Source organism: Loxodonta africana, chromosome 3 (assembly GCF_030014295.1).
Source record: "Loxodonta africana isolate mLoxAfr1 chromosome 3, mLoxAfr1.hap2, whole genome shotgun sequence".
NCBI lineage: Eukaryota > Metazoa > Chordata > Mammalia > Proboscidea > Elephantidae > Loxodonta > Loxodonta africana.
In genome coordinates this window covers 48,445,944-48,456,277 of record NC_087344.1, presented here as the reverse complement: position 1 = coordinate 48,456,277, position 10,334 = coordinate 48,445,944, and positions in this window count along the sequence as shown.

Genomic DNA, 10,334 nt, shown 5'->3' with positions numbered 1-10,334 from the left:
CAATTAAGTGTTCTAGAATTCCTATTCTTTGCAATATTATCCATAATTTGTTATGATCCATGCAGTTGAATGCCTTAGCATAGGCAATAAAACACAGGTGAACATTTTTCTGGTATTCTCTTCTTTCAGCCAGGATCCATCATCTGACATCAGCTATGATAACCCTGGTTCCACGTCCTTTTCTGAATCCAGCTTGAATTTCTGGCAGTTTCCTGTCAATATACTACTGCAGCCATTTTTTAATGATCTTCAGCAAAATTTTACTTGTGTGTGATATTGATATTGTTTGATAATTTCTGCATTCAGTTGAATTTAAAAGTTAGGGCAGTGTTTTATGCATGGATGTAAATTAGTAAATTACTGGAGGCTTCTTCAGTGGTTGCTGTCTTTTTCTTCTTAAGTTGTGTCATTTACTGAAATATTCTATTTCCCCCTTGCACATGCCATGTTCACTCTGATTTAACAAAACAATTATCTATTATGCCAGATTTTTGGAAGTCGCATTTTGTAAAATTCTCTCCATATAAGCCAAAATGAAAATTCATAAGATACTGAGTAGATATGTGTCCTTTATCAGGGAAGCAACAGGTATCTTGGTCTGGCAACGTAGGCACATGAAGATGACCAGGATGGTGCACATTCAAGCCCATATTAAGAATGCATTTTTATGCAATCACAAAACATGGTAAATTGATTGTATTAGTAACTCCAATTATTGACCTACCTGAATCCATGCACTTTGAGCTATATCTCTTTAGTCCCCGCATGCACACACAGTCTGATTCTGATTCTGCATTGGCTTTGTGATTTACTATGACTGAAGTGATGTTAGCAAAGACAAAGCAAGCAGAGACTTCAAAATTACATGCACATCCCACTTTGGTGACTGATGTCTGTCTTAAAAGCTTTCAAGTGACCATCTAAGATGCATTGATTGGTCCCAACCCATTTGGAGTAAAGGAGAATGAAGAACACCAAAGATGCAAGGAAAATATTAGCCCAAGAGACAAAAGGGCTGCATAAACCAGAGGCTCCATCAGCCTGAGACCAGAAGAACTAGATGGTGTCCAGCTACCAACAATGACCATCCTGACTGGGAACAAAACAGAGAGTCCCTGACAGAGCGGGAGAAAAGTATGGAATAGAACTCAAATTCATGTAAAAAGGCCAGACTTAATGGTCTGAGACTGGAGGAACCCCCGAAGCCATGGACCCTGGATGCTCTGTTAACCTAGAACTAAAATCATTCCCGAAGCCCACTCTTCAGACAAAGATTAGACTGGACTATAAAACATAAAATAATACTTGTGAAAAGTGTGTTTCTTAGTTCAAGCAGATACAGGAGACCAGATAGGTAGCTTCTGCCTGGAGGAAGGATGAGAAGGCAGGAAGGGACAGGAACTCGTTGATTGGACACAAGAAACTCAGGGTAGAAAGGGGGAGTGTGCTGTCACATTATAGGGATTGTAACTAATGTCACATAACAATATGTGTATAAATTTTTGTTTAAGAAATTAACTTGAGCTGTAAACTTTCACTGAAAGCACAGCTAAAAAAAAAAAATCTGCAACCACAAATACCACAAAAAAAATCACAAAGGCAGTTCCACTTGCTCTTTTTTACAATTCAGTTTGCTTACTGCTCTATTTCTGTTATGCCATGAAAACAAACCCAGATTAACCTTGAGGAGGGATGTGAAAGACATGGAAGAAAGCTGAGTTTTCATCCCAGCCAAAACCATCCTAAATGGACGCCATCCAGCCAACCCCCAGACATGTGAGGACCCTAGCAGACAGCAGAAGAACCACCCCACTGAGCCCAGCCCCAATTGCCCACACAAAATGAGCTGATTAAATGCTTGTTGTTGAAGACAGAGTTTTGCAGTGTTTTTTGGCAATAATAACTGATATACAAAATATGTTGTTCTTCACTTTTACTAAAATCTATAATGAGGTTTGGGCTGCTGTCATTTGCCTTTCTCATTACAACCACTGGGATCAGAAAATCTTTATGCCTGAAGGTCTTTTTTTGTTTTTGAATATTCTAATTGGCTGGGAGTGCATATTTTAGAGATAGAGTAGAAGCAGCAGGTGTGGAGGTCATGGCAGGACATCAGAGTAGAAATATAAGCCAGGCAAAGCTCTACACTTTTGTCCCTCAAAGAAAGTCATTGCTAATAATGGGAATTAGTTCTGTAACAAAAGATGTCTTGATGTGTTGGTCAAGGTGAATGAAATTCCCTTGAGAAACAATCATCTTATGGGGTCATACCATCCATCCCACTGCTTTTGAGCAGAATCACAGCTAATTCTTTGTGTTCAGATTGGTAATAGAGGTTTCTAGGGTGCTTAGAGGACACCTGTTTCATTATTAATGATTCACACTTGGGAGTCAGACACTTTGGGTTCAAACTCTGTCTCTACCATACACAGGGATGTGATCACAGTCATGTTACTAAGTCTCCTCACTTGTGTTGTTGTTTTTCTTAGTCAAGTCGACTCATGACCACCCCAAATACAACAGAACAAAACGTTGCCTGGTCTTGCATCATCTTCACAATGGTAGATATGACTGAGCACATTGTTGTGGCTACTAGGTACCTGAGTGACTTCCAGCCCAGGGGGATCATCTTTCAGTGCTATATCAGACAATATTCTGCTGTGATCTACAGGGTTTTCATTGACTGATTTTTGGAAGTAGATTACCAGGCCTTCTTTCTTAGTCTGTCTTAGCCCAGAAGCTCTGCTGAAACCTGTTCACCATACGTGACCCTTCTGGTATTTGAAATACCATATAGCTTCCAACATCACAGCAAAGCACAAGTCACCACAGTATGACAAACTACAAGTAGATGGTGGCTCCTCATCTGTACCATGGGCTGGGATAGTAATAGTCTAACCTTCCAGAGTTGTCATAAAAACTAGATAAAGTATGGAAGAGCTTAGCATAATGCCTAGCACATAGTATACCCTCAATAAACATGAGCTATTATTACTCCTTGTCAGCACTCGTTGCTGTTATCTAACACCTTAATAATCGATGCCACTTTCCCCCATTAGAAGAGAGATTGGGAACAGATGGTATTTGGAATATTCCTTCTGCTTAAAATCAAGAATATAATTATTTGATCCTTCAGTATCCTTTTTTCTGTAGTAATACTTTTGGAGTCTAGGAAGCAGTGACAAATGTACAGGAACATTAATCCACGTGGTAGAGTGAAAAGAGTGAGAGCTTTCGAGTCAAATAAACCAAGGTTTGCATCCACTTGGGGCATTTACCTGCTGTGTAGCCTCAGGCAAGTTACTTACCTTCTCTGAGCCTCAGTTTTTTCCTTCTATGAAATGTGCATTGTCTACCTCATGGGATTATTTTGAGAATCAATCATTATTAGCTATTACTGGTCTCCAGATTTGAATTCAAAAGACAATGCAGTCCAGAATTCCCAAATGACACACGGAACTTACCTGAAAGTATTTACCTGGTGGTGCTGTAGCTTAGGACACCTGCCTTAGTCATCCTCTGTTCTCTGAAGGAAGAGTGAAGAATGACATCATGAAAAACCTCAGCCTAGAGAATTGACAAAGTTTGAATGATCCAAAGGATACAGCCCCATGAAGAGCTGAAGAAAGGCATTCCAAGCAGAAGGAAGAGCCAGTGCAAAGAACCTAGGCAAGAGTAGGCTGGGAGTGTTCCTGAATGTCGGGGAGCCAGCATTGGTGAAGCAGGGCTGCAGGGAGGAGAATGGCGGGCAATGTACTCAGCGTAAGATCTGTGGCTGTTATTCTGGGAGGTGGAAAACCATCTCCAGGTTGTGAGCAGAGGAGAGAAGTGACTTCATGTGCTTTTAGACAGGACCCCCTGGCTGTGGTGTGGAGATAAAACTGTGGGTGTGAATGTGAAAGATGGAAATGGGATACGAGTTATGAGGTTTCTATAATAATCCAAGCAAAAGATGAGGGTGGCTTGGAACAGGAGATGGAGGTGGAGGTAGAGAGAAGTGGCAGGATGTTGGGTATATTCTGAAGGCAGAGTCAACAGGATTTGCTGTTGGATTAAATGTAGGGTGTAAGGGATGGAGGGAGGTCCGTGATGTCTCCTAGGATTTTGACTTGAGAATAAGTATGTGCTCCCATCCTTGTACTTGTTCTTCTTTCTTCTGGAATTCTTTTCTCCTAAATATTCAAACAGCTCACTCGTTCAGGACTCTGCTCCAACGTCAACCTATCAATGAGGCCTTCCCCGACCACCACTGAGTGGCTTTATTTTTCTCCATAACATATATCCCAGTTTGACATACTAGATATTTAAATGTTTGTTTATTGTTTGTCTCCTTCCAACTAGAATATGAGCTTCATGTGGGTGGGAACTTGTTTTTTGTTCACTGCCATATCTCAAGTACCTAGAAGACTACCTGACACACAGCATATGGTGAATAAATGAATGACAGAGATGACTGGGGGAGGAGAATTTGAAAGAGTACAAGTCAAGCATTTCACTTTAGGTTTGTTAGTTGGAGATGCCCATTAGAAATCCAAGTGGAGATGTCAACTAGGAGATTGAATATGAAATCTTAGGAGACAGGTCATGGCTGTGCTTCTAAATTTGGGAGTCATCAGCAAGTGTGTGGCATTTAAAGCCAGGAGACTAGATAGAATCAACTCTGGAAAGGGTATTGATAGAGCAGAGGTTGGAGGACAGAGTTCTGGGATGGTTTAACAATTAAACTTCAAGCAGAAGAGGAAGAACCAGCAAGAGACTGGGGAGAAGCAGTGAGCATGGTCAGAAAAAACCTAGAAGAGTCCAGTGTCTTGTAAGCCAAGAAGAGAAAATATTTCAAGGGAGATATTATGGATTGAATTGTGTCCCCCCAAAACATATGTTCTAATTCCTAACTTCTGTGCCTGTGATTATAAGTCTATTTGGGAATGGGTTGTCTTTGTATGTTAATGAGGCAGAATTAGTATAGGGTGTGACTTCATTCAATCTCTTCTGAGATATAAAATAGATTGAACAAGCAAGCTAGAGAAGCAGAGATGGGGTAAGATAAATGGCAAGACACATAGAGATCACCAAGGAACGAGGAAGCAGAACCTGAAGAGACAAGGACCTCCCTCCAGAGCCAACAGAAAGAGAAACCCTTCCCCTAGAGCCAGCGCTCTAAATTTAGACTTCTAGTCTTCTAAACTGTGAGAAAGTAAGCTTCTGTTTGTTAAAGCCATCCACTTGTGGTATTTCTGTTATAGCAGCACTAGATAACTAAGACAAGGAGCATGATCACCTGGGTCAAAGGCTGCTGTGAGGTCCAGTGGAAGGACTGGCCATGGAATTTGGTAAAATGGACCTTCACTTCCTAAGCCTCACCTTCCCCATCTGTGAAATGGAGCTAATGCCAGTGCTTGACCTCCTGGAATGGTTGGTTGGGATAAATGAGAGCATGTAGACAAAGTGGCATCACACCCACTATACAGGTGGGAGATCACCGTGGGGCGTGACATTGTGGGTGGCCCAGCTGGCCAGGACCCAGGATTACAGTCACAATCCCAAATTCCTGTTCTGTTGAGACCAGAGAGGGGCCTTTGCTGGGCAGGTTACTGATGACCCTGACAGTGAGGACAAAATCCAACTGGAAGGGGTTGAAGAGTGAATGGACAGTGAGAAAGCAGAGGTAAGAAGTATAGACGAATCTTTTGGGGAGTTTTGCCATGAAAAGGGGGAAAGAAATAGGGTAATAGCAGATTGGGTCAAAGACAGATTTTTGGCAGCAAGAATTAAAAACAAAAAACTCCGTGTTGGCCCAAGACAGGAACCACTCCCAAAGCCAACTCTTCAGACAGGGATTGGAGAGGGATGCTAGTGAGGAGTGAGTTTCTTGGATCAGGTGGACACTTGAGACTATGTTGGCATCTCCTGCCTGGAGGGGAGATGAGAGGGTGGAGGGGGTCAGAAGCTGGCGAAATGGACACGAAAAGAGAGAATGGAGGGAGGGAGCAGGCTGTCTCATTAGGGGGAGAGCAATTGGGAGTATGTAGCAAGGTGTATATAAGTTTTTGTATGAGAGACTGACTTGATTTGTAAACTTTCACTTAAAGCACAATAAATTTTTTTTTAAAAAAAGATACATTAAAAAAAAAAACTCCTCATGGTTCTAACTCATTTTATGTCTCATCAGTGACCCATAGTAGAAGCTCCAAAGACTGGGTTCCTTCAAAGCATCCTCACACAACCTACCCTGTCTATCCCCCAATTCAGGAAAGTTTGAGACCATTTGCAGGAAATTCTTGTTGGTTGACGTCAAGTCAATTCTGACTCATGGCAACTCTCTGTGTTACAGAATAGAACTATTCCTTAGGGTTTTCTCGGCTACAATCTTAACAGAAACAAATTGCCAGGCCTTTCTTCCACGGTACCACTGGGTCAGTCCAAAACTCCAACCATTAAGTTAGCAGTGGAGCACAAATCATTTGCACCACCTAGGAACCTGTCTTCAGGAAACCAGTTCCTTTCATGCTCTGTGGTATATATATGTCTCAGTTACATTTTCTGCCACTGAAAGTTTATTGGCAGGCATTTGACCCACTTTAGTACATTCTGGCTTCGTAGCGGATACCTGGCGCAGCTGCCTAAAAAACAAGGAAGCTGATCTGTACCACATTTGAGTGTTGAGAACCACTCATATGAGGGGATGCTTCCCAGGGGAGTGATTGTGTAAAAGTTTTGCATCTTTTGGTTTCTGCACAGCGAGATAAGGCTAGCAAGTATGTTACTATTTCCTTTGTGTTACTGGGAAGTACCTTCACTCAGAAATATTCAAGTGAATGCGTTATTTTCAAGGTGAAACAGTTTGTTATGCACTTCCTGGGCTATGGGACCAATATGTCCCAGGAGTGTGCTATGCTTCATGGAACATGGTACAGATATGGCCCTCTCTAAATCAAACTGATAACAATTATGCGCAGCAAGTACAATGTTTATTTAGTATTTCATGTGTACTTTTGGAAAGTTGAGTAAGATACTTTACGGTTCAATATAACCAGGAATCATGGTATACTTCATAGGCCGTGGGACCAATATGTCCCATATGTGTGGTGTGCTTCTTGGAACCTGAGACCGATGCGTCCCATTGGCACGCCATTTTTACAAATAATAGAAAACTACCAACAATGCTTCAGCATCCATTCCGTTAGTGAACAAACATGGCATCACCAACAAATTTTACTCCCCCCAAAATATTGCCCATGAAAGAGTTAAATGACCCTTCCAGGTAGACTCAACTCCCTCAGTGATAGCCTTGCACACATCCTAAGAAGAGAACCTGAATTCAGTCTCAGGATGCCCTAAAAGATGACTCTGTCACTGGAGCTGAATACCTGCAGGGCAGCATGCTTCCTGGTGCCAAGAACCACCACTTAACGTTTTAAGAACTGGTCTCTCCAGCTCATCATTTTCTCCAGAAGAAATCACAATGGGACAGGAATGCCCAGGGATAACAGAGCTGCGGGGGGAGGGAGGAGGACACATAGAGACACCTACAAATGTGCGAAGCTGAAGCGCTGGGAGAAGCCTGCTCTGCAAAGGGAGAGGAGCCGCCTGTCTCATAGTCTCCTTGGTTTCCATGGTTTCCTTCCCTGCTGCCTAGGGAACCAGAGACGAACAGCTCTTCGCAGGGAGGGCAGTGGAGCAGTGCACCGAGAAGCCTCCGGATCATCACCACACCCACCCCCTCCTGAAGCCACAGAAGCTTCAATGCCAAGGTCACTAGCCCATCTGTGTTCGAGGCCATGTGAGGGGAAAGTAGAGCCAGCCCTGGCAGATGTGGATAGCACCACATCTGTTCTTGGCAGCTGAGAGCAGACCCATCCCTGCCCAGCCAAGCCCCCTCTCTGCTCTCAGGAGAACAGAAATTTGTGATCTTGACAGTGATCCAGGTCCTGGCCAGCTGGGTCACCCACCACATCATGTCCCATCAGGATTTTCCACCTGTAGAGTGGGCATCCAACACCCATCTGTCACTTTGTCCATCTGTTTGTCTGTCGTACTCTGGCACCTTGTGTGTTGCTATTATGCTAGAAGCTATGTGACCAGTATTTCAAATACCAGCAGGGTCACTCATGGTGAATAGATTTCAGTGGAGCTTAGTGACTAAGACAGACTAGGGAGAAAGGCCTGGTGATCTACTTTTGAAAATTAGCTAATGAAAACCCTACAGATCACAACAGAATATTGTTCAATGTAGTGCTGGAAGATGGGCCCCCTAGGTTGGAAGGCACCCAAAACACACAGTGGTCACAACAGTGGACTTGAGCATACCAGTGATCGTGGAGGTGGCACAGAACTGGGCAATGTTTTATTCTGTTGTATGTGGGGTCATCATGAGTCACAGCTGACTCAACAACAATGACAACAAAAGGTAAGTATGACAGCACTTTACCTACACTCTCTCATTTATCCCAACAACCCCTCCAGGGGGTAAAACACTGGCATTAGCTCCATTTCACAGATGGGAAGAATGAGGTTTGGGGAATGAAGAACCACCTAGCAGTAAGTGGTGAAGGCAGGACTTGACTGGGACAGTTGACTCCCAGGCCCCTGCATTCTTCCACCAGGCTACACTTTGTGTCTACCCACTTGATACCAGCTGCCATTGTGATTTCCAAAGAATCGTGTCTATGCATTACTACATGCACTGAGGAAAGCTTTCAAAGTCCACTGAAGCAATCCTTCCTGACGCACCAGTTCCCAACTCTACAAGACTTGCATTCCTTGCAGAGTAGACAAGAGTAGACTCCTACCTCATTCATGCTTAAGTCATTCAACACACACTTGTCAAAAGCCTATTGTGTCAACGACAGTTATGCAAGATATTACCACTGAGGGAAGCTGGGTGAAGGGTACTCCAGACCCTCTGTACTATTTTTGCAACTTTCTGTGGGCTTATAACTGCTTTAAAATAAAGAGTTATAAAAACACCTACTCTGTGCCTGACCCTAAAATGCCATGGATAATTAAAAGGTGAGGAAGCCTGGCCCTGTCTTCAAGCTTAGCAGCTAGCTGGAGAGTGATGGGGGTATAAAAGAACTTGGAGATTTGAAGTTGTCATGGGCTGAATTAAAACCAAAAAACCAAACCCACTGCCGTCAAGTTGATTCTGACTCATAGTGACCCTATAGGACAGAGTAGAACTGCCCTATAGAGTTTCCAAGGATCGCCCGGCGGATTCAAACTGCCAACCTCTTGGTTAACAGCTGTGGTACTTAACCACTAGGCCATCAGGGATTGAACTATGTCCCCCCAAAAATGTGTATATCAACTTGGTTAGGCCATGATTCCCAGTATTGTGTTGTGGTCCTCCATTTTGTGATTGTAATTTTATGTTAAGAGGATTAGTGTGGGATTGTAACACTACCCTTACCCAGGTCACATCCTTGATCCAATGTAAACGGAGTTTCCCTGGAGTGTGGCCTGTATCATCTTTTTTTTTTTTAATATTTTTTTATTGTGCTTTAAGTGAAAATTTACAAATCAAGTCAGTCTCTCACATATAAACTTATATACACCTTACTACAGACGCCCATTCACTCTCCCCCTAATGAGTCAGCCCGCTCCCTCCTTCCAGTCCCTCCTTTCGTGACCGTTTTGCCAGTTTCTAACCCTCTCTACCCTCCCATCTCCCCTCCAGACAGGAGATGCTAACACAGCCTCAAGTGTCCACCTGCTGTAAGTAGCTCACTCTTCATCAGCATCTCTCTCCAACCCATTGTCCAGTCCAGTCCATGTCTGATGAGTTGTCTTCGGGAATGGTTCCTGTCCTGGGCCAACAGAAGGTTTGGGGACCGTGACTGCTGGGATTCCTCTAGTCTCAGTCAGACCATTAAGTCTGGTCTTTTTATGAGAATTTGGGGTCTGCATCCTACTGTTCTCCGGCTCCCTCAGAGGTTCTCTGTTGTGCTCCCTGTTAGGGCAGTCATCGGTTGTTGCCAGGCACCGTCTAGTTCTTCTGGTCTCAGGATGATGTAGTCTCTAGTTCATGTGGCCCTTTCTGTCTCTTGGGCTCATAATTATCTTGTGACCTTGGTGTTCTTCATTCTCCTTTGATCCAGGTGGGTTGAGACCAATTGATGCATCTTAGATGGCCACTTGTTAGCATTTAAGACCCCAGACACCACACTTCAAAGTGGGATGCAGAATGTTTTCTTAACAGAATTTATTTTGCCAATTGACTTAGATGTCCCCTGAAACCACAGTCCCCAAACCCTTGCTCCACTCACCTTTGAAGCATTCAGTTTATTCAGGGAACTTCTTTGCTTTTGGTCCAGTCCAGTTGAGCTGACCTTCCC